The 23,684-nt window shown below is 45.4% G+C and overlaps 1 protein-coding gene across 1 annotated transcript in view; it reads right to left on the bottom strand.

Annotated features, from left to right (window-relative positions):
• Positions 1–23,678, bottom strand: part of ZNRF3 (zinc and ring finger 3) — a 172,357-nt gene extending 148,679 nt beyond the window's left edge. Inside the window, exon 1 of the mRNA XM_023190709.3 lies at positions 23,480–23,678. The gene's annotated coding sequence lies outside the window, so the exon portion shown is untranslated. The remainder of the gene's footprint in view (positions 1–23,479) is intronic.
• Positions 23,679–23,684: the final 6 nt, after the last annotated feature.

The raw sequence follows: 23,684 nt of genomic DNA, 5'->3' as shown, positions 1-23,684 counted from the left end.
CACGCGCTGTGGGCAGGGAAAAAGATCTACCACATAACTATCCCCACTGATTGCAAAGGGGTAGAGGGGTGTGGAGAATGGGACTTATGTTTCAAGATAGCCAGTGACTCAGACAATGAAACTCTGCAAAGAAAAAAAGCTAGTGCCAGTAATCAAATGTGAATATGGTGCTGGGTTGGAAAACCAAATGAAAGCAAAATCTTATCAACAAATCCCCATGGAACCAGACCATGAAAGGCACGGACACCATCTGGGCACTGTGGGAAACCATGCGGCCACCACCTGCTCCCTTGGTGAGTCGCTTGTACATTCTCAAGGACCGTAAAGTTCTCATGTAGAAGAGACCAGAGAAATTAGAGGAAATTAGATAAGATTAAAATGAGAGTTGAAGGACAGCACAAGGCCATGTAAGATAAATGGTCAAATGGGAGTGTGGCTGTGCCATTTGGAACCTTGGCGTTTTATGTGAAAATGACTCCATGTGGCCAGGCACGGTGGCTCACACCTGTAATCCTAGCACTTTGGGAGGCCGAGGTGGGCGGATTGCCTGAGCTCAGGAGTTCGAGACCAGCCTGGGCAACATGGTGAAACCCTGTCTCTACTAAAATGCAAAAAAAAAAAAAAAAAAAAAAAAAAACAGAGTTAGCCGGGTGTGGCGGCATATGACTGTAGTTCCAGCTACTCAGGAGGCTGAGGCAGGAGAATTGCTTGAACCTGGGAAGCGGAGGTTGCAGTGAGCTGAGATCGTGCTCCTGCACTCCAGCCTGGTGACAGAGCGAGACTCCGTCTCAAAAAAAAAAAAAAAAGAAAAGAAAATGACTCCGTGAAAATCTTTCTTCAGGTGACAATTAACATTTTAGCTCAAATTCTCCTAAGAAGGGAAAGAGAAAACTGGGAGGCGAGGGGGAGCTGGCAGCAATCAGTGTGATCCAGTGGCCCTGCCAGCACAGTGTAAGCACTCAAGACGTATCTGCTGAATGAAAGAAAATAAAAATCCAAGCCAGTGACTTCTGCCCTGGGTTCCTACTCAGCACTATCACATCTCCCTGTTGTAGCTGCCAAGTCGTCTTCTAATAGCTGGTTTACCTGATGCTTTCTCACAGGACTGTGAACCCTCTGAGAGTCACAATTCTGTAGCAGTGACAGACACCAACTGAAATGTGTTAAGCACTTAATGTATACCTTACATATATTATCTAATTTTCATAGTCCTTTGGACGTACAAGCTATCTGTCTTATGTTATAGATGAAGAAGCAGAGGTTCAGAGAGGTTGGATGACCTGGCCAAGGTCACAGAGCTGGCAGTACCAGGCTGAGATGCAAACACAGGCCTATCTGGCCCCAGGACTGTACTCTCCACCACTGTGCCCTTTACATGGCAACAGCCTGGTCAGCTCTGAACTCGCACAATGCAATATACAGTAGAGTTTAGCCTTGAGAGGTTTCTGTTTTGTTTTGGAGACAGAGTATCATCGTCACCTAGGCTGGAGTGCAATGGCGCCATCTCAGCTCACTATAACCTCTGCTTCCCAGGCTCAAGCAATCCTTCTGCCTCAATCTCCTGAGTAGCTGGGACTACAGACATGCACCACCACACTCAGTTATTTTTTTAATTTTTTTTGTAGAGATGAGGTTTCACCACATTGCCCAGGCTGGTCTCAAACTCCTAGGCTTAAGCAATCCACTTGCCTCAGCCTCCTAAAGTGCTGGGATTACAGGCGTGAGCCACCGTGCTCAGCCTCAACAGGCTTTTTTTTTTTTTTTTTTAGCTCTAAGAGGTTAGCAGACTGCCATTGGATTTACCTGCCTCCAACTACCTCATAGTGAGGCTATAAGACACAGTCCTGAGCTCCAGGCCAGCTTCTCCATTCACTAGCTATATAAACGTCTCTGCACTTTAGTGTCCTCATCTAAAGAAAAAGACATGAAATCTCTTATCACTCAGAATCCTCTTAAGGATCTAGTGAGAAAAACAGTATAAGGTCTCAAGAATAGTGTCTTACACACAGTGTTCATTCATTCACAAATTTCTTCAACCACTTATGAGACCTTCAGCACTAAAAGGCTTCCATGTAATAGGAGGCACAGCCAGCAGGGATGGAAGAAGCCATGAAATCTTCTGGCCTTCTGTCTGCCAGGCTCAGGTAAGTAACAGCAACTGAGAACTCACTAATTTGGATTGTTTCACAAGCAGAATGTTTACCCAGAGGCCAAGCTGGAGGAAGCACTATCCTCTGTTCTATCATTGGTTTTGATTGGTACAAAGTTTCCTTTTTCTTTTTCCTAATGGCTTAACAAATCTATCTCGCAGCCCTGTTTTTCCCATCCCTGAAACCAAAATCTTTGATTCTCTGTTATTTTCAGCCAAGAAGTCTAACAGAGTAAGCCTGAAATGATCAGGAGAGAATTCTGTCTATCTGAATTTCCTGCCCCAGTTATAACAGTTATCTGCAAAAGATACACTGTAAATCCTAACTTGCCTAGGCCCCATCAATGTCAATGCCGGCAAGCAGAGTAGGATATTACAGCCTGGCCATCCATAAAGAGACACGTTTAAGGCCAGGTGAGGTGGCTCATACCTGTAATCTCAGCACTTTGGGAGGCCAAGGCAGGAGGACTGCCGGAGCCCAGGAATTCGAGACCAATCTGGGCAACAAAGTGAGACCTCATCTCTACAAAAAAAAATGAAAAAAAAAAAGTTAGCTAGAAGTGGTATCAAGTGCCTGTAGTCCCAGCTACTCGGGAGGCTGAGGTAGAAGGATCACTTGAGGAGATCAAGGTTATAGTGAGCTATGATCATTCCACAGCACTTCCAGTCTGGGTGACAGAGCAAGACCCTGTCTCAAAAAAAAAAAAAAAAAAAGACACCTTCACACAATGCCCAGGTCTCCATGATAGTCTGAAAGTTCTCAGGTCAGCCAAAGAACAGATTCCTGAGCCAGATTAGAAAAAAACTCAGCCTGAAGAAAGTCAAGGGATGAAGAGAAGTGCCTTAAGCAATCTCAAGCAGGCAGGATGATACAGAGAGGTAGCCTTTACCAAAGAAGCAAAAAGAAGGGTCAATCTCATGTGTGTGTGTGAATGCAGCCAAACAGCCTTTGCCAAAGCTGCAAAGGAAACAAAAATAAACTAAACAGGATAAAAGGAAGGCTGTTGCATGAGGAAGAACTTTTGCTCCAGTTAGAGAGAGAGAGAGAGAAGAAAAAGAAAGCACACACTGAAATGATCTAAAGCTGCCTATAAATATTTGGGAACATCAAAGGCGGTCCTGTTAAATTAAAAATGCTGTCACACAGATAGGAACTAGCCTCTAGCACTGCCAGCTTCAACATGTGAGCCTGTGATCTGAGGAGCGAAGGCTCAGCTCCTCAAGAAATCTGATTCACTAAAGAAAAAAGTGAACGAGCAGTTGAGTTTTAATAAGGGCATTAAATACCTTAGGAATGAGCTAATTAGAGTTTAACTCTTTCAAGATTGTTCGAGCTCTTAAGAATGCTGTAAAGTAAGCTCCTCCAGAATCTAGTTAAATCAGTCTCGAAACCTGCAACGTAAAAGAACATTATTAAAATAGCACCTTAGGACTTCAAAGCTGATCAATCCCACCAGGTCACTCAGACTTACAGACAGAGGCCTAGGGAAGAGGAGCCAAGGTTAACTAGGAGTTGTTTTCTGGGGTGAGGTTAGGTTGCTTATTTAAAGGCATTTTTTTTTTTCCAGTTTAGACTAGATAAGAATAAGCTCACTCTCTAACGCCAGATTAATTCCACCCTGTGAGTATGCCCTTTACCCAAGACACTTTGAGGAGAGAGACAGGGTGTTGAGCGGGAAGGCCCACTGACCTCGCTTGCTTGCTAGCTCACCCAGAGGCCACACAAGAAATTCTGGCTGAGCCTCTCAGACACGCTCAAGGTCACCACGGGAAGTCACCCAACAGTTTTCCCTATACACATTCTGGATCAGAATCCCAAGAAATCTAGGACGAGTTCCCAGTTAGGAAAGTTCCACCAGGATGGCAAATCCTTTCTTTGGCCTTGACGTAGGAAGGAGCAGAACCTCTTGTGGAAAACACACACACCTTCAGAAAGGGGCATCTTTCTAGCACCCAGCTTCAGGAATGTTAGGGGGAGGTAGGCAGTGATGGAACTCACCTTCTCCATTCAAGGAGAGGAATGCAAAGCCCAGTCTTGGTGAGGGGGAGGTCAGGAGGGGGAGGGAATTTTAAAAAAAAACATAATGCTCTCCAATCATTCCCATTTTTAGAAAAAGTCAATGTGTCTAATTTGGGGGGTTAAGATTTAAAAAGTATTTGCCTTGGCAAAATCACACGCTGGATCAAACCAAGCGCTGAAGTCACTTATGCTTGCCACAAGTCCCATGTAATTAGGCCCCCAGAGCACAGCCTTAGTATGTCACAGCATTCCACGCGTCCGGCTGGATCCAAGGGAGGAATCAGCACCCTCCTTTCCTTGGGAGCAACCTGGAACAACAGGCAGGCTAGCCTAGAAACACACTGGACTCGGCCGGGCGCGGTGGCTCAAGCCTGTAATCCCAGCACTTTGGGAGGCCGAGACGGGCGGATCACGAGGTCACGAGATCGAGACCATCCTGGCTAACACTGTGAAACCCCGTCTCTACTAAAAACTACAAAAAACTAGCCGGGCGACGTGGCGGGCGCCTGTAGTCCCAGCTACTCCGGAGGCTGAGGCGGGAGAATGGCGTAAACCCGGGAGGCGGAGCTTACAGTGAGCTGAGATCCGGCCACTGCACTCCAGCCTGGGAGACAGAGCGAGACTCCGTCTCAAAAAAAAAAAAAAAGAAAAAGAAAGAAACACACTGGACTCAAGAATTCACATCCAGCTGTGCGTGTGTGTGTCTGTGTGTGCACACGTGCCTGACTGACAGAGCTTAAGGCCTGGACAATGATCCAGCTGTAGAAAGTAGGGATAAGCAGGTGAAGCTGCAGCAAAGCATTTCTCCCAGGAAACAGAAGGAACTGGGAATCGGAGAAATGAGCAGCCTGCACCTCTTGCAAAGTGCTTAAGAACTATTCTGGGGAGCCTATGAATGTCCAAGTAGAAAGGTACTAAGCATGTTAAAAAAGAAAAAATTCCTATGTTATGATCACTTCTCTTCTCAGTAAATGGCATTTTTGGATTCCTTTAACTTTGATATGCTACCACTTTAGAATACGAATTTCCAACCACTTGGGAACTACAACATAAACGTTAGGTATATGTGAGGAGCAGCATGAAACTATGTATTTTCTTCAACCTCATCCCCACTAAATATAAATTGCATGCTGTGAGTAACTCATGTAATCCTCATAACAACGCTAGGAAATGTTTATCTCCATTTTACTGATGCAGAAACTGAGATCCAGAGAGGCAAAGCCATCTTTCCACAGCAGGTAACTGCCAAAGTCCAGATTCAAACCCAAGCTGTCTGGCTCCAGACTCAGCACTCTGCAGTCTCTCCCATCAAAGGAAACCCAGAACCAATTTGTTCTACAAAGTTTACAACATGCTTAAAGAACCTGGTGAAAAATACAAAAATTAGCAGGGCACCCGTGTCTGCATAGCAAAATGACAAACACTGCTCTGTCCTCCCAATTCCTCTTAAATACAGTCGGCTAAAGGTTTTAGTTTGAAGAACTAAAAAGAACTTACACCCAAACCAGGTTATTGAAAGTTAACTTGCCGAGCATGGTAACTCACACCTGTAATCCCAGCACTTTGGGAGGCCAAGGCGGGTGGATCACCTGAGGTCAGGAGTTCAAGACCAGCCTTGGCCAACATGGCAAAACCCCGTCTCTACTAAAAATATAAACATTAGCTGGGCGCGGTGACTCACACCTGTAATCCCAGCACTTCGGGAGGCCAAGGCAGGTGGATCACGAGGTCAGGAGATCGAGACCATCCTGGCTAATACAGTGAAACCCCATCTCTACTAAAAATACGAAAAATTAGCCGGGTGTGGTGGCGGGCACCTATAGTCCCAGCTACTTGAGAGGCTGAGGCAGGAGAATCACCTGAACCTGGGAGGCAGAGGTTGCAGTGAGACGAGGTTGTACCACTGCACTCCAGCCTGGGCGACAGAGCAAGACTCCATCTCAAAATATAATAATAATAAAAATTTTAAAAATACAAACATTAGCTGGATATGGCAGCACACACCTGTAATCCCAGCTACTCAGGAGGCTGAGGCAGGAGAATTGCTTGAGCCCTGAAGGCAGAAGTTGCAGTGAGCCAAGACCGAGCCACTGCACTCCAGCCTAGGTAACAGACCGAGACTCCAAGTCCAAAAAAAAAAAAAAAACACAAGTTAACTTAAAAGTTGGTGATTAGGAATACCCACAAAATAGTGGTGCCATTTCTGCACCATAAAAGGCCTATCCACTAGCCTAGGCAACATGGCAAAACCCCATCTCTACTAAAAATACAAAAAATTAGCCAAGCGTGGTGTTGTGCACATGTAATCCCAGCTACTCAGGAGGCTGAGGCAGGAGGCAGGAGAATCGCTCGAACTTGGGAGGCAGAGGTTGCAGTGAGCCAACATCGTGCCACTACACACTCTAGCCTGGGTGACAGAGTAAGACTCTGTCTCAAAAAAAAAAAAAAAGGCGCATCCATTTATTACATGCCCTTAAAATTTGAGGACTCCGTGCTCCAGTCAGCTGATCTCCAAAGAGCCAGCACAAAGCAGAAAAGCAGCCAAACCAGTCCACATACTAAACTACTTACACACCCCCTTCATGTCTCTGTTCCCTAACTTTACACAATTCTAACAAACATGGTTCCCTGGTTTCCTAGGACTACAGAAATAAGCAGCAGCAAATCAGAATTGCTGAGGGAGAAGCATTAGAGAAGGGGGAACAACTTAGGTGCCACATCAGCCAACAGGGAGATGGAAGAGTGCCTTCTGGGCATTGGCCTTGTGCACTGCACAACTCTAGGAGGTGCTGTTCAGATCTGTGCTCATCCTAGATTCACATTATGACCGATTTGCAGCAAATAGAAGTCAGGTATCTTGAGGAAGGTACAGCTTTTCCTAATTCAAACAAAGAGGCTCTTTAAGTTGAACTGGGGAATGTTTTCTGCATTAAATTTTTTTTTTTTTTTTTTTTTAAAAACAGGTCTCACTCTGTCACCCAGGCTGGAATGCAGTGGTACGACCACAGCTCACTGCAGCCTCAACCTTCAGGGCTCAAGTGATCCTATCACCTCAGCCTCCCAAGTAGCTAAGAATACAGATGTGCACCACCATACCTGGCTAAATTTTAAAAAAAATTTTTTTTTGTAGGAACAGTCTCGCTACGTTGCCCGAGCTGGTCTTAAACTCCTGGCCTCAAGCGATCATCCCACCTCAGCCTCCCAAAGCTGGGATGATAGGTGTAAGCCACCACACCCAGCTGAAAAATGTTAAAAAGATTGAGACACCAACCCTGCCCGGAAGGAGGTTACAATCTAATGGAGAGTTGGCTCCAAGTCAGTAAGCGAAGATTAAATCGGTGGTTCACCTCCCTCTTCTGAAATAGTAAGTTTCTTTTCAAAGGGGTGGGGTTTTTACTTTTTTTGTGTGATGAGGCTTGAGGACAAGCCCTCCACAACTCCAGACTGCCTGAGCTGTTGAACCTGGACAGGCGGCAGCCTCCGGAAGCTCAGGTCATCTTCTGTAAAGAGGCACTAGAACAGCAGATGCCACCTGCAAGTCACATCCCACTCTGCCATTCTGGGCTCCCATCTGGCTTACCAGACCCAATCAATTCCCTTCCAGACATTTTACTGCACAACACCAAGTACCATAGAATTAATCATGCAGGGCACCATTTGCAAAGAGGTAACAGCATTCCATCATGAGATGCCAGGGACGTTTCCTTCCTCTCATCCCAGTTCTGTCTGCCGAAGCTCGTGAGCAGGGCATCCTAACATCCCACTTATGTGTGACCGCACCTTCGACTGTGGTCTTTGCTTATGTACAATAGGGAGGAGCAAGGAAACCCCTTTCTGGTATAGGTGAAAGTGAGGAAAGTAGATAAGGAGCTGGGGGAGGAGGAGTCCCCCATTTATCCTTCCTATTTTTCTTTCCCTTCTCCCTTCCCCAATCAGTCATCACTAGGTTAGTTACCAGAGGGCAAGGGAGGTTGGCAAGAGTTGAGAAGAGGGTCTGTAATAGGAAGAGAGAGAAGATCCCTGTTTACCCTCCAACAAGTAGGGAAGAAATTCACACATGAAAGGCCCATCATGTAACTTCCACACCTTTGCAAGAGGACAATTAAAACAGCCCTGCAAAAGTAAATTAACTATCGCTTGAGCCCAGGAGTTCGAGACTAGCCTGGGCAACATACTGAGACTTCATTTCTAGAAAACATAAACAAAATTAGCTGGGCATGGTGGTGCAAGCCTGTGGTCCCAGCTACTTGGGAGGCTGAGGTGGGAGGATCGTTTGAGCCTAGGAGGTCGAGGCTAAAGTGAGCCAAGATCATACCACTGCACTTTAGCCTGGGTGACAGAATGAGACTCTGTCTAAGAAAAAAAAAAAAAGACAGAAAGAAGAAAAGAAAGAAAATTAACTCATGCTATCTGAGCACATAGTAAGAATTATAGTTTTCTACAGCATCTTCTTGCAGGGAACATATAGGGAATAATGTTACTTGGAATATTCAAAACTATTCTGCCCCCATCCCATTGCTGTTTCAGAGCTTTCCCCTTCCAAAAACAAGGTTGGTATGGCAACCAATGCCCCAGTCACCGTGGTCCCTAACCACATCCGCCAGGGCTTGGCATGCTGAGACGTGTGCCAACTCTGTTATCTGTAGTGCACTCCTGGCCACAGTACACAGCAAGCTATAATCAAGTCAGAAACCACCACATTCGTATAGAACTCAGCTCAACATAAATATTCATTAAATGTGAAAACTTATGGTGATGCAATGTTGAGACTGCAAATTTAAACACAAGAGTCAGGAAATGCAAAAATTACCACTGCCACTGGAACTTGAAATCACCCACCCGGCACATTTAATACCACAAGTGCGTTTATATGTGTCCTAGAGATTTAAACCTAATAACACCAAAACTTCAAAACTACATATTATCTCTTCATTTAATTCCTAGGATGAGGGTGACATTTATTGATGGGCATTAGAGCTTTTCTGGAGTGAACATGCCATGAAAAGGCAGCCTGAAACCCCTTTGGCACAAGTGGAATACAACATATCATAGATTCTGGAATATTTCTGAAGGTCCCGATGCCCATATAATCACCACTGTCCCACAAAAACAGCAACAGTAACCAAAAAAAAAAAAAAAAAAACCCTCAACATGCCAACTTACACAGAACTAAGCAATAATTCAATAATTTCCCAAATGCTTACAGTCAACCCCATAAAGACTAGAAAATCAAATGTTTGCTAAATTGAAATCTAAAATTCTCTCACATGTAGCCTGTTAGACTCTTTAGAAATACTACTACAGTTTAAATTCTACTTCCCACGCAGCACTTAAACACAGGATCAAGGCCCATGCCAGAGCTTCCAAAGGGAAAAAAATGTGGGGGGAAGCAATATGGTATAAATATAAGTAAAGACTCATATACAGTTGTTTCTGATGGGTCACTCTGAAGCTACATAGAACTTCTACTATTCCTCCAAAAGTCCCAGTGTTTTCAGTGACACCAAACTATTATATTTTACATATTTAAATAAAACATATCCCCAGAAGTCTACAGTCAGGCTGTGATATTCTCTTCTCTAGCATGTTCTGAACAATGTTCCCAGGGCAAGCACAAGCCAGGCTGGAAGGAGCCAGAAGGTGTCACCTCCTCATACTATCTCCTTTCTCTAGACCTCCAGGAAGCACAGGCAAGGTAAAATTATTTTGAGAGTCTGGACTATCCCAACTATTTGGAATAATCGGGACATACCATGTATGAAAGCTGCTTGCAAATAGTTGCAACAATCATAGAAAATTCTCCCTCAAAAAAACAAGTCTTGGCTAGGCACAACGGCTCACGCCTGTAATCCCAGCACTTTGGGAGGCCGAGGTGGGTGGATCACCTGAGATTAGGAGTTCAAGCGCAGCCTGGGCAACATAGCAAAACCCCCTCTCTACCAAAAATACAAAAAATTAGCCAGGCGTGGTGGTGTGTGCCTATGTTCCCAGCCTCAGGAGGTTGAGGTGGGAGGATCCTTTGAGACTAGGAGGCGGAGGTTGCAGTGAGCTGAGATTGTGCCACTGCACTCCAACCTGGGTGACAGAGTGAGACCCCATCTAAAAAAAGAGAAAAAAGCCAAGTCTTTTTTTCTGCAGGCCATATTAACACCCCTTTCACATTCCTCTCACTATGCTATCCCAAAGTAGTGTGATCTAGGAGAATTCCGGTTCGGTAAATAATTTACATGTTTTACATCCAAGGCAATAGGGAGATGGAGTGCTCTGGTTCAAAGGAACACACTGGTGGAACCCAGGAAAAAGCTTCATGGGAAGGATTGAAAGTTTGGCTGCAGATGGGAGGAGTTGGGACAGGAAAAAGACAGTGGAAAGCAAAGATGGGAGTCAAAAATGTGGAGGTGAAGACATGTATTGAAGCAGGCAATCCAAAAGGAAAGGCATAGGCCAAGTGCGGTGGCTCACGCTGGTAATCCCAGCACTTTGGGAGCTGAGGCAGGTGGATCACTTGAGCTCAGGAGTTCAAGACCAGCCTGGGAAATGTGGTGAAACCCTGTCTCTACTAAAAATACAAAGATTAGCAGGGCACGGTGGTGCGTTTCTGTGGTCCCAGCTACTGAGGAGGCTGAGGCAGGAGGATTGCTTAAGCCCGGGAGGCGAAGTTTGCAGTGAACCAAGATTGTGCCACTGTACTCCAGCCTGGGTGACAGAGTGAGATTCTGTCTCCCCTACACCCTCAAAAAAGAAAGAAAAGCACAGAGAGAGGAAAGCCCAGGACCCATTCAGGAAAAAGGATAGCAACACACAGGTCCACATCCCAGAGGCAACAATGAGAGACTGGGGCAGCTAGGTCACCTCTTCACTCAGCTCAGTAGTAATCAACAGGACACCACGAAAGATTTTGATCAAGAGACTGATGTGACCAAAGATTACTTTAGAAGGATGAATCTGAAGGGAAGGGAAGAACTGATGGGAAGAAAGAGAATGTGAGAGCCGACTGCAGTGGCACATGCCTGCATAGTCCCAGCTACTCGGGAGGCTGAGACGGAAGGATCACTTGAGCCCAAGAGTTCAAGTCCAGTCTGGGCAACATAGTGAGACCTGGTCTCTTTTAAAAATAAATAAAGAAAAAGAAAAACCAAAAGATAGAAAATGAGAGACAGGGAAACAGCTTGGGCAGCATCAGGCCTGAAAAAGGAAGTCAGCAAGGGGCACAGCAAGCCAAGCAATGTCTTGAAGATACCACCATTTCCCTTCAACTCAGCCACAAGCTACCTTTATTTAAATTTTGAAATAGCTTTGCAAGTCAAGCTTGCAACATTCTTTACATGCCATTAGCTGTCTGCTCACCACCTACTCCAAGACTGAGGCACTTTCTGAAAAGATGCCAAGTCTCCAGGCACCCAGCGATATTCCAGAAATCCCATAAAGGTGCTAAACACACAATGTCAAATGCATTTAAGGAAAAGTATACAAATTAGGTACAAAGAAAAGCATTCTCAGGCTGGGCACAGTGGCTCACGCCTGTAATCCCAACACTTTGGGAGGCTGAGGCAGACAGATCACTTCAGGTCAGGAGTTTGAGACCAGCCTGGCCAACATGGCGAAACCCTGTCTCTACTAAAAATATAGGGGCCGGGCGTGGTGGCTCACACCTGTAATCCCAGCACCTTGGGAGGTCAAGGTGGGCGGATCACGAGGTCAAGAAATCGAGACCATCCTGGCCAACATGGTGAAACCCTATCTCTACTAAAAATACACAAATTAGACAGGCGTGGTGGCATGCACCTGTAGTCCCAGCTACTCAGGAGGCTGAGGCAGGAGAATTGCTTGAACCCATGAGGCGGAGGTTGCAGTGAGCCGAGATCGTGCCACTGCACTCCAACCTGGGAGACAAAGCGAGACTCCGTCTCAAAAAAATAAAAATAAAAATTAGCCGGGAGTGATGGTGGGCGCCTGTAATCCCAGCTACTCGGGAGGCTAAGGCAGGAGAATCACTTGAACCCAGGATGGGGAGGTTGCAGTGAGCCGAGATCGCACCACTGCACTCCAGCCTGGCTGACAGAGCAAGACTCCGTCTCAGACCACCATAACGGCAGACAGCCTTCTGAGGCAGAATCCAGAAAAGGTGCTCCCAAATGAGAGGATGAACCAAGATACTGTAAGTGAAAGTACACCAGGAATCCTAAAGCTACAGGCACATGGAAGATTTTCTGGAATTCAACCATCGCAGCAGAATGCTGTTCTAGAAAGAACCCCATGTTCTGAGTTCTAATCCCAGCTCTTAAGACCAAAGGCTAGAAGCCCTTGCCCACAGTTCCCTCACTGCAAAAGGAGAGCTGAGTCACAGCATTTTCAAGGTGCCCTTCAGCGCAAACAGTTAAGTCTCAGAATTAAGAGAAACCATAGAGCCAAAAAGAGAGAAAGAGCAAAGATCTTTATGAAGGCACAGGCCAATGGCTCCAGACTTCAGCCTTCCACACCTACACCAAAGCAAAAAATGCCCTCTGGTCACATCAAGGGTAGCTGGGCCTTATTCAGTAGCGTAACTTGAGACTCATGGGGTCCACTGATGGACGTCGCACACTCAGGTTGGTTGGGGAAGGAGAGAAAAGAGACTCGCCAAGCACAAGTTAAAAGCTTTCAACTTTGGAACTTCCATAGACAGAATGGATGGCCAACCCCAACGCCTACAGGGCCAGGCATCTGTAAATGGAACTGTCAGTGAGGGAAGTAAGCTGGGCAATGCAATAGGGACTTGTGCCTGTGCCCCTGCTGAAGGGGGCAGCTGCCACTCCACTATGGCAGGCTATAGCCTCATGGGACTATGGACCCATTGATGCCAGATCTCTTAATTTTTTTTGAGAAGAGCCCATTTTTATGTACACTTTCTACATTTTTAACAGAGATTGAACAAAACACCTGGAAGCTGTTTTCAGCCTATATGCTTGCTGCTTAGATGCACCCCCAAGAGTCTGGTGCTTGGGCTCAACTTGCATTTCTGCCCACCACCAACTGACAGTGTCACTCTGAATTCGAGGACAGATTCATTCAGCCTTTCTGAATCCAGCCGGTTCAGAAGCAGAAAGCCTGCTCAACGGGAAAGAGGAAGGGCAGAAACCAGCAACTGAAGCAGCACCCTCCTGGGCAACAATCTGCTGCCACAGGGTGTGACGACAGCACAGTGGTCCCCACCGTGAGGCCTCCGAGCATGGCCATCTGCCTGGACAGACGCTGTGTTCCTGCCCAGAACACAAGGGCAACCTGCTGCTCCTGAATCATGCTCTGATACACCTACAAGGGAGGCACCCAGATGCCATGCCAGGTACCTTCCCTTCTGTGCAGACATTAGTCATAATTCAGATCCTCATGGCAGACAAAAAAAAAAGTCAATATTTTACTATTTACTAAATGATAGGGAATATATAGACTTTCACTTTTATGACATTTTATTTTTTTAAGAAACATACAGTGGGTCATAGTGGCTCACACCTGTAGTCTCAGCACTTTGGGAGGCCAAGGTGGGTGGTTCACTTGAGCCCAAGAGTTTGAGACGAACCTGGGCAACATGGCAAAACCCCATCTCTACAAAAAAAAAAAAAAATTAGCCAGGCATGGTGGTGCATGCCTGTAGTCTCAGTTACTTGGGAGGCTGAGGCAGAAGGATCACTTGAGCCTGAGATTTCAAGCTGCAGTGAGCCAAGAAAGATTGCACCATTGCACTCCAGCCTGGGCAACAGGGCAAAACATACTATCTGTTATGAGTAGGGCTATCGTGTAGAAACATACATGGTGACCTGATAGGGGAGTATAAACTAGACCACTCCTGTAGAGCAATCTAAAAATATATAGCAAAAGCCTGAAAATTGTTTATACCACTTAATTCAGTGAACCTAATTCTAGAAATCCTATGAAAATAACCAAAGCAGGACAGGCATGGTGGCTCACGCCTATAATCCCAGCACTTTGGGAAGTCAAGGCGAGTGAATTGCTTGAGCTCACAAGTTCAAGACCAGCCTGGGCAACATGGAGAAACCCCATCTATACAAAAAATACAAACATTAGTTGGGTGTGGTGATGTGCACCTGTATTCCCAGCTACCCAGGAGACTGAGGTGGGAGGATGACTTGCACCCGGGAGGCAGAGGTTACAGTGAGCCAAGATCACGCCACTGCGCTCCAGCCTGGGCGATAGAGCCAGACCTTGTCTCAAAAAAAGAAAGAAATTAAGAAAATAATCAAGGCTGGCACGGTGGCTCACACAGCCTCAAACTCTCGAATAAATCAGAGAAATAACATCTGAAAAGCACAAATTATATCACGGGTGCATAAAATCTGTGTTTCTTCTCTATACAGTATCTACGGTAAACATTCAATAAATGCTGACAAGACAGCATACTAAAATTAACTCAAGTAGAAAATCAAGTTGTAATCAAATTCTTACAGTGCTGGATGGGACCTTACACACACCTAATTGAGTACTACCCCACTCTTTTATTTTTTAAATGCAGGCACTCCTACACCAGGAGGCCAGAAGACCCCATTCTAACATATGTTTTCCCATCAAAATTCTAGGATCAAACTTTGTTTTCACAGAATCAAACTCTATACTGACTTTCTAAACAACTATATTACACTGACTGCTGGGGAGAGGAGGAAATTAATATCAAATCTTACAACACATCTTAAGGGCAATAAAAATAAAACGCTCTCCTTTGAACCACAACGGGCCAGCTGACCTTATTCTTTTGACACTATCAAGAGTAAACAGAGCCACTGAATGTCAGATTTTAAAACATCTCATTCAAGCTACAAATAGAACAAAGAACCTCTACTCTTTACCTCCTTCCTATTCTGTTAGAAAGGTATAAAGGCACCTCTCTTCAAAGAGGTTATCAGCTTTAACCTCAAAGGTAGGTAAAAATGAGTTGGAAAAGGCCAGAATGCTCATACAGTGACAGACAATGGGCTGCTCAGGTCTAAACTTAGCACCAGGGCTAGATTCCCTCCCCCAGGTGTTCTTCAGTATCCTATAGGCTGTTTCCTACCAGATAGGACGTGCCCCACTGTACTGTAAGGCAACCGTTCGTGTGCTGTCTGGCCACCTACACTCAGCTGCCTGCAGGCAGGCACCAAGTCCTACTCATGTGTTCACTGCCTTGCCCCACAAAGGATCTGATGGACAGGGGGGCATCACTGAATGTTTGCTAACTGAGGAATGTAGCACTCACAGTAAGTTTTAACAACCAGGAGGATTACATGAGCCTGTGCAAAGTAAGAAAGGTCACAAACAGGGGACAACCTCTTTGGAGAAAGACCTGCAGACTCCCAAATTGCTATAAAAGTCAGCCACAGGAAGGAGGTGTGTCTCACACCAGAAATCCCTTTAAATGCCAAAAACTACAGCCATTCCAGCTTGCCTGATAGCTGAAAACAGAAGTGCCATCGAGTGACAGTTGTATACGTCAAGTCACTGGTCCTTCTTCCTGAACTTGGCAGATGGGCTCTTTATGGAAAAAAGTTAGAATGAGACTTTTGTGATTTAAAAAAAAAAAAAAGAAGAGGAAAAGAAAGGAAGGAAATACATCTTTGTGAGGATAGGGGATCTTCTCAGTTCAAGTTACAGACTTAGTTCTTGGTCAATCATTTTGGGTTTAAACTCAACTCTAAATTCCCCATCAGTTCCCGTAACCTCATCATAAGAAAGTGTGAAGTGAAGCAGTCTTGTGAAAACAGAAATGGCTTAGAATCAGACAGACCAGGATTTGAATCTCAGCTGCTCTAACGACTTGCTCAGTGACTTTGACAAGTGACTTTACCTCTCTGCGCTTGGCTTCCTCATCTGAAAACCTGGCACATGCCATCTACTTTGTCTGTTAAATGTGAGCAAAGCACTGTGTTCTGGTGAGGAGGAAGACTGAGAGACTCGAAATCTAAATTAATTAGAGAAGAAGAGCAACCACTTAAACCCAATATACAATTTAAGAATGCCTGGCTTTCCTCAATTATACATCTGATCATAAAGCATGCCCTGCATCTGTTGTTCCCTGCCACACTCAGCCAGGGTACAGCCGGGGGTAACAGAAGGGCTCCCAAGCCTGGGAGTCAGTGGACCCAAATATTAATCCTGGGTCATCTCTACCTTATCATGTGGCCTTCAGCAAAGCATTTCTCTGGATTTCAGTCTCCTTTCTAACATATTAAAGGACTGAATCTGGTTCTTTTGATTATGAAGATTTACTTAAATGTCATTTTTGTCACAAATTAGAAATGCAAATTCTCCAGACTTGGGAAAATACCATCAAGAAGCAAAGTTTTGACCAGATATAGTGGCTTTCACCTGTAATCCCAGAGCACTGGGAGGCCAAGGCAGGAGGATCACTGGAGGCCAGGAGTGCAAGACCAGCCTAGGCAATATAACGAGACCCTATACCTACAAAAAATAAAAAATTAGCTGGGTATGGTAGCATACACCTGTAATCCTAGCTACTGGGGAAGCTGAGGCCTGAGGACTGCCTGAGCCCAGGAGTCCGAGAGTACAGCGAACTATGGTCTTACCACTGTGCTCCAGCCTGGCCAATGCGATGAGACCCTGTCAAAAAAGAAAAAAAGACAGAGAGAGAGAGAAAGAAAGCAAGCAGCGAAGTTTTTAACATGGCATATAGGTTAATTATGATTAGGTTAATGATGGTACTGAATGCCAATCCCTTATTGTTACTCCCAGGGACACTGAAAATTCAAGATTCTTTCCTTCCATAACCTATCCACTTTAAGGCTTTGTCAATACTCAGTTTCATCAGGAAAAGAACACCTTCAGACTTTTCTTATGCCAGGTACCCTGCCTTGGAATATAAACACCCCACACAGTTTTTTTGTTGTTGTTTTGTTTTTTTAAGACAGAGTCTCGCTCTGTCACCCAGGTTGGAGTGCAATGGCACGATCTCGGCTCACTGCAACCTCCACCTCCTGTGTTCATGCCATTCTCCTGCTTCAGTCTCCCCAGTAGCTGGGACTACAGTCCCCTGCCACCACGCCCAGCTAATTTTTTATATTTTTAGTAGAGACAGGGTTTCACTGCATTAGCCAGGATGGTCTCAATCCCCTGACCTTGTGATCTGCCCACCTCGGCCTCCCAAAGTGCTGGGATTACAGGCGTGAGCCACCGCAACCGGCCAGATCACTTTCATACAACCCGGTATGATAATACCAGTGGGTCTATGGGAACCAGAGAGAGCGCCATCCTTTCCATCCAAGCAAGTTTCTGGAAATAACAACCAAAAAGGAAGGATAATCCCAGAATTTATTAGCCAAGCCAAAGCAAGTTGTTTTCATCAATTAAAGCATAAATAATCCATAAAACCCACGGCCTGCCTGATGTCCACTCTCCATCATTCATTCAATAAATACTGAGTGCCTCATACACAGCAGGCAGTGGGAACCCAGTGGGTAGATCCAGAAATGAGCAAAAACAGACCCCATGGGGTCCAGGTCCACAAGGGAAGGTGTGAGAAGCTGCTCTTTAGGCATTTCAACAGCGACAGGTACTCTGTTTCATTTTTCAATGAACTACGAAAAGGAACTATACTCTGCTTTCCCACATCCTGCATTCAGAGTGTCGCATTCTTGCACTTTGCCATGTAAATGCAGAAAAGTCTTTGGGTGACTATATTTTCACTTCTCCCAAGGATGATGCACAATGCACAGGAGGGAAGTTAATTCATTATAGACAATGGATGCCTTAGGGCCTAAGCACTCAGTTCGGTGGAGAAACCCGTTTGGGAAGAAATACCATTTATCCATGCATGTGTCTGTCTCCATGAGAGACTGAACTCCAGAAGATAACAGCAATACAGTGTCTGGTACAGAATAGGGCTGTGATAGATGTCTACGAAATAAGTATGTTCAATGGAGGTACCCAGACCTCTAGACTTCTTCCCTACAACTCTTGTCAGCCTGAACCCCGCTCAAACTCTTGGTAATGGACTATTCGATGCTCCACTAGATTAGAGCTTTCCTTTTTCCTCATGGGGGTGGAGGGGGCACATCATAGAACCCTGGAAGAGGCAAAGTTGTAACTGCCCATAGACAAGAATATGCATACACTTGCAGGAGTTCATGGACTATCTCTGAAAGTCTGTGACCCTCAGGTTAAGAACCGCTATATTATATGTTGTTAAAAATTAGACTTGAATTTATGTCAAAATCCTAACCAGTCAAATTCTATTCATTTGGCAAAAACAAGAACAAGCAGGCCAGGCAGACCTGGGTTTCAATCCAGGTTTGTCATCTGCTAGCCATGTGAAGTTACAGAAGTCAATTTGCTTCTCTCAGCCTTGGTTTTTCTCCTCTGTAAAATGGGTTAACAATAGTGGCTAATTGCACGTTAGTGTCAGGATGAGATGAACCAAAACATGACATGCTTTTGGCAGTGCTCTGTATAAATAAGAGGAAACCATCACTGCCTTCCCTTCAGTCTACAGCTCTACACTGAACTCCCATCTTCATTCCTATTCATTATTGTACTAGTAACTCCCATGAGATCTCAGGGAACAAAACAAAAAATAAGAGGCTCTAAGAATTTTTTCTTTTTTTGAGACAGTCTCACTCTGTCGTCCAGGCTGGAGTGCAGTAGCACAATCTCCGCTCACTGCAAGCTCCGCCTCCCGGGTTCATGCCATTCTCCTGCCTCAGCCTCCCCAGTAGCTGGGACTACAGGCGCCCGCCACCACACCCAGGTAATTTTTTTTTTTGTATTTTTAGTAGAGATGGGGTTTCACTGTGTTAGCCAGGATGGTCTCCATCTCCTGACCTTGTGATCCGCCCGCCTCGGCCTCCCAAAGTGCTAGGATTACAGGCGTGAGTCACCATGCCCGGCCAGCAAGAGGCTCTAAGAATTTATAACGACAAAAAATACAGCCCCAATTTTCCCCCCTGAATCAAATGCTTGGTTTTAACCTTTGAAGGCCCATCTGAGAAGACAGTGGGCAATCTCTTTCTGTGTAAATCCAGGTCAGCTGTCAGCACACAATTGTTCTACTAGACCAAGTCAATTTTTAGAGGCAGGTCTGTTAAATTAACTTAAAATGGAGATGAAAAGAAAGTGTTTGATCAAATGCTAAACTGCAGAAGCACACTGACAGGGAAACAAAGCAGAGGAATTAGTTTCCTAAAATTACTCTGTGATACCTTTACTCAACATGGGATATTAAAGGACCTTGATCAGCCCTTTTAACCCACCACCCAGCTCTCTCCCCACCCCTAATAGCTAAAGGAACTGATTTAGTTCTTAAATGTCCTCAGCTTTTCTCTGTTTTCAAGTCCATTCAACATTTAACCTAGGATCCAGAAAGGCTGAATTTAAAGTTACACAGAATCTATCATTCAGATTCCTTCTACAAATGAATTTCTCAAGCTTTTCTAAATATTTGACTTCAAGCAAAAAAAAAAAAAAAAAAAGCATTTCCACTTGAAAACAATCTTTCATCTCTAGCAATGCAAATTTTCTTTGTTTAACCAATCCACATACCACCAGCCAGTGTTTAATCAGGCCTTTATTTAACATCACCAACCATGTGAGTTGCACAGCCAAGTCTGAAAGTTTCAGATAATGATCTCATTAACAGAACAAATTGGTTCAAAGATGAAATATATATCAATATGTCTAAGAACCCTTTAAAGTCCCACACTTCAGAACTATAGGAGAAGTGTAATTAATTTCTCCAGCATTCAAACTGTATGCCTGACACTCTTAAAAGCAAACGGGCTTTAACACTGCATAAATAAATAAGATAATAAAAGTAACTAATAGCATCTCATACCCACAAATTGTTTGCGCCACAACTTTCACAGATGGAGCCAAAAAAAAAAAAATCTTCATTCAGATTACACTGGTGACCTTGGGATAGTTATTTAAGCTAAAATGCAAAGGAGAAGAACCAAGATTCCTGATGATGAATCCTAAGGTTTGAATTATTACCTCCCTCCCTCTTGCACTCTCTCTCTCTCTCTCTCTCTCTCTCTCTGACACTGACAATCAAACAGACACAATTCTTAACTAGGCTTCCCCTACCCTAACTCATGGAAATGACTGAACAGGTACTCTAGTTAGAATTATCTAGGCAAACCAGACTGTGATATGGTATCTACTATACAAATATACACACACACACACACTTTTCATTGGCATATAATAAGGAGGGGGGTTAAAAATCAGTAATACAAACCAATTTCTTATCTTAGAATTCTTAAAGGTGACAGACTCCTAAACAGGTTTTTTCTCCCCTAAACCATGAATAATACTGCTACAGAACCCCAGTGGAAATAATAAAAGCAATGCTATAATGCTACTATTTAGCTTTAGTTATAGGAAAATGAACTCTGCTCTGAGACGATAAAACGCTAATCAGCAAATCACACTGTTTTTTGTTAGTTTGTTTGTTTGTGAGAGACAGTCTCGCTCCATTGTCCAGGCTGGAGTATAGTGGTGTAATCATGGCTCACTGCAACCTCAGCCTCCCAGGCTCAAGCAATCCTCCCACCTCAGCCTCCCAAGTAGCTGGGACTACAGGTCCATGCCACCACGCTGGGCTTTGTGTGTGTGTGTGTGTGTGTGTGTAGAGACCAGGTCTAACTGTGTTGCCCAGGCTGGTCTCGAACTCCTAGGCTCAAGCAATCCTCCTGCCTCAGCCTCCCAAAATGCTAGGACTACAGGCATCAGCCACCATGCCTGGCTACTATTTTCTTTTAAGATAGTAAATAAAAGGAAGTTTTGAAAAGTTCAATGAGATTGTGTCACCAGGGCACAGTGAAAGCCTCAAAGATAGGCTTTCACTATCAATGAGCAAGAGTTAAGATTCAAACTATTCTTGAAGACTGTGGACAAAATGTTTGGGAATCTTCAGCACAGCATCATCTCTAAAGCCTAGAAAGGTTTATCAAGATAGTAAACAAAAGGGGGTATTTTTAAAGAGTAAATAAAAGGAGGTTTTGAAAATATCAGGTTACTTAGAAAACATGATTAATCCAAAGCTGGACACCAATTTATTCCTTCTGCTTTCTCATTTCTCACCAAAAGAAAACATTATATTCCCTCTCAGCGGCCCTAAAACATCAGCCTTCCTTACAAAAAACTTTTTCAGGGCTGCCAGACAAGGTCCACACCAGTTCCTTCAATCAAACAGTATTTGCAGAAGTCATAAAAGCACACTAGCCTTTGTACACACACATCCCTGAAAGCCACACTGCACTCTGTCCGCAGAAACAGGGAGGTTCAACAAGTCAGCCACCACAATAAAGTTACTAAAGATACGAGGTGCACCATGAAATGACTATTCAGACAGCTCAGATAAACTCACCAACATTACTGCAGCTATAAGGGAATTAAGGACACCTATTAGTGATTGCTTAACAGGTAAACTTATTAAATACCATTTAAGTCACTTTTCTTTACTTAGCAACTATTGACTTTTTTTTTTTTTTTTTTTTTTTTTTGGCTAGGCTAATGGGCTACAAAAGAGTTAGATAAGCACTTCAAAAAGTTTCAGAAGAGAATAGATTCCTTCTGCCAAATTCACATATTATCTCTCTACTCACAAGGATAAAATAGTTACAAATGGTGTTTAAACTGCTAATTTTGTATTAAATGGTGAACCCAAGATTATCTCCAAAGCATAACACTCCTCATAATGGATAGCTCGCTCACCAAACTACTGTTGAGAAAGAGTGACACTTTAAAACACTGCAGATAGAAACTGCAAACTTCAAAAGTCTCCTTCAAAAAGTCAAGTGCCATGCTAAAGCGTCTTTTTTTTTTTATAAGGTTGTAAATCAAACATTTCGAAAACCATCAGGGCACAATGAAAGCCTCAAAGAAAGACAAGAAGTTGCAAGGAGCAAGACCTAAATGTTTAGGAATCTTCAGCAAAGCATCATCTCTAAAACTTATGAAGATCATAATTACAACATTTTTTTAAGTCCAAAAGCATTAACATAGATAGTCAAAGGGCTCAATGAAGGAGTCACAGAAGTTTTCAGATGGGGATAAGAGCCCAGTAAGGCAATGCTGCTGATTAATCGCTTGGGCCTGGGTGCCTCCTCCAGCTTTGTAAAGGCACATCTCTACGGAGTCAAGCTGCACAGCTCTCCCTGTCCTACGAAGGCAGGGCTTTGAGTCTGCACCCAAGGAGGGAAAAGGACACCACCGAACAGGCTGTCTACGCTGTGGGCTGCTATGCAATCATTCCATGCAGTCCCCTTCTTTTCATTCATAACTCATCCAAGAGTAAAGCACAGAAGGCCCACAAAGCTTAGGCCCTGCAGACATCCTATCACCTCAAAGGTTCAAAGACAAGCCAACCTTTACAAATCGCCCCCATCCGAGGCGCGCATATTAACTGCCATAAGTGCGCTGGCCGTCTAGTAACAAGTTGATAAAACCATGGCCAAGGAAGCGGGAAGACATCCACCCAGCTAACCGTCCGCAGAAGCTTCAGTTGAGAGTCCCTCCTCCAAAGAGTAGTCACAGCTTAAAGCTCTCCCTAGCCAGCTTCCTTCGGAATGCATATCTCTTTCACTTGGTCCAAGGTGGAGGCCCTGTCAGTGAGAGACCCCATCTCCCCATTTGCAGGCCCTTCGCATTAGTCTTTGGCTGAGGGACGGGCAGGCAGTATCCCTCCTACCCTCTGTAATGTGAGGCATGCAGAGAGGGCTGCCTTCCGTTGCCACTCCAGGGAACCCCCATTCCCACTCCTCGACCAGCTCCGCCTCCTCCCCTGCCTGCTGCTGCTTGTCCAGAGCCCCGCAGAAGGGTCAGCGGCGCCCAGGTGAGGCGGGCGGCAGGTTCTGGGGAAGAATCCAATGTTCTGCAGCCCTTCAGACAAACCTAGCCGCACCCAAAAAGAACATGCATGGATGGAAAGCAAAGCCTGCAACCTGAAACGAGCCACCCCATCCCTCATCACTTGTCTTTCCAAAGTTGACATTCAACAGGTAGTTCCCGGGACTTCCACCTGAGGCAGACCTAAATACCCAACCGGCCAAGGGGGCCGCCCCAGCGTGGGTGCCGGGCCCAGGATGCCCCTCCCGCCCCGGGGCTCACAGGAGCTCTAGCCCCCACGTGCGCTCGACCCCCGCGGCTGCGCCCCGGAGGCCGCGTCCCGCCCGCCTGCCCGCCCGCAAGGAAGGGATGCCGCCGGCCTCTCGGCCACCCCTCCCGCCCGCCCGCCAGTCAGGCAGCCCGCGGCGGGGTCGGCGGGCGCAGCCCCCGGAGCCATCTTGTGGCGGCGGCGGCGCGGGGCCCGGGCGGCGGGCAGCTACCTGCACGATCTCGCCCTCGGCGCTGAGCGTGGCCCCGGCCCGCGAGAAGCGGCCCGTGAGGCCGGTGGTGTAGGTGGTGTAGTCGCCGCTTGGGCTCGACTCGAACAGCACCACCTCCACGAACGCCGTCTCCCTGGCCCGCGCCGCGCCGGGCCCCGCGGCCGCCAGCAGCAGCCCGAGCAGCAGCGGCAGCGGCGGCGGCGGC

This window comes from Piliocolobus tephrosceles, chromosome 19 (genome assembly GCF_002776525.5).
Source record: "Piliocolobus tephrosceles isolate RC106 chromosome 19, ASM277652v3, whole genome shotgun sequence".
NCBI classification, from domain to species: Eukaryota; Metazoa; Chordata; class Mammalia; order Primates; family Cercopithecidae; genus Piliocolobus; species Piliocolobus tephrosceles.
This window is presented reverse-complemented; position numbering and strand designations above follow the sequence as displayed.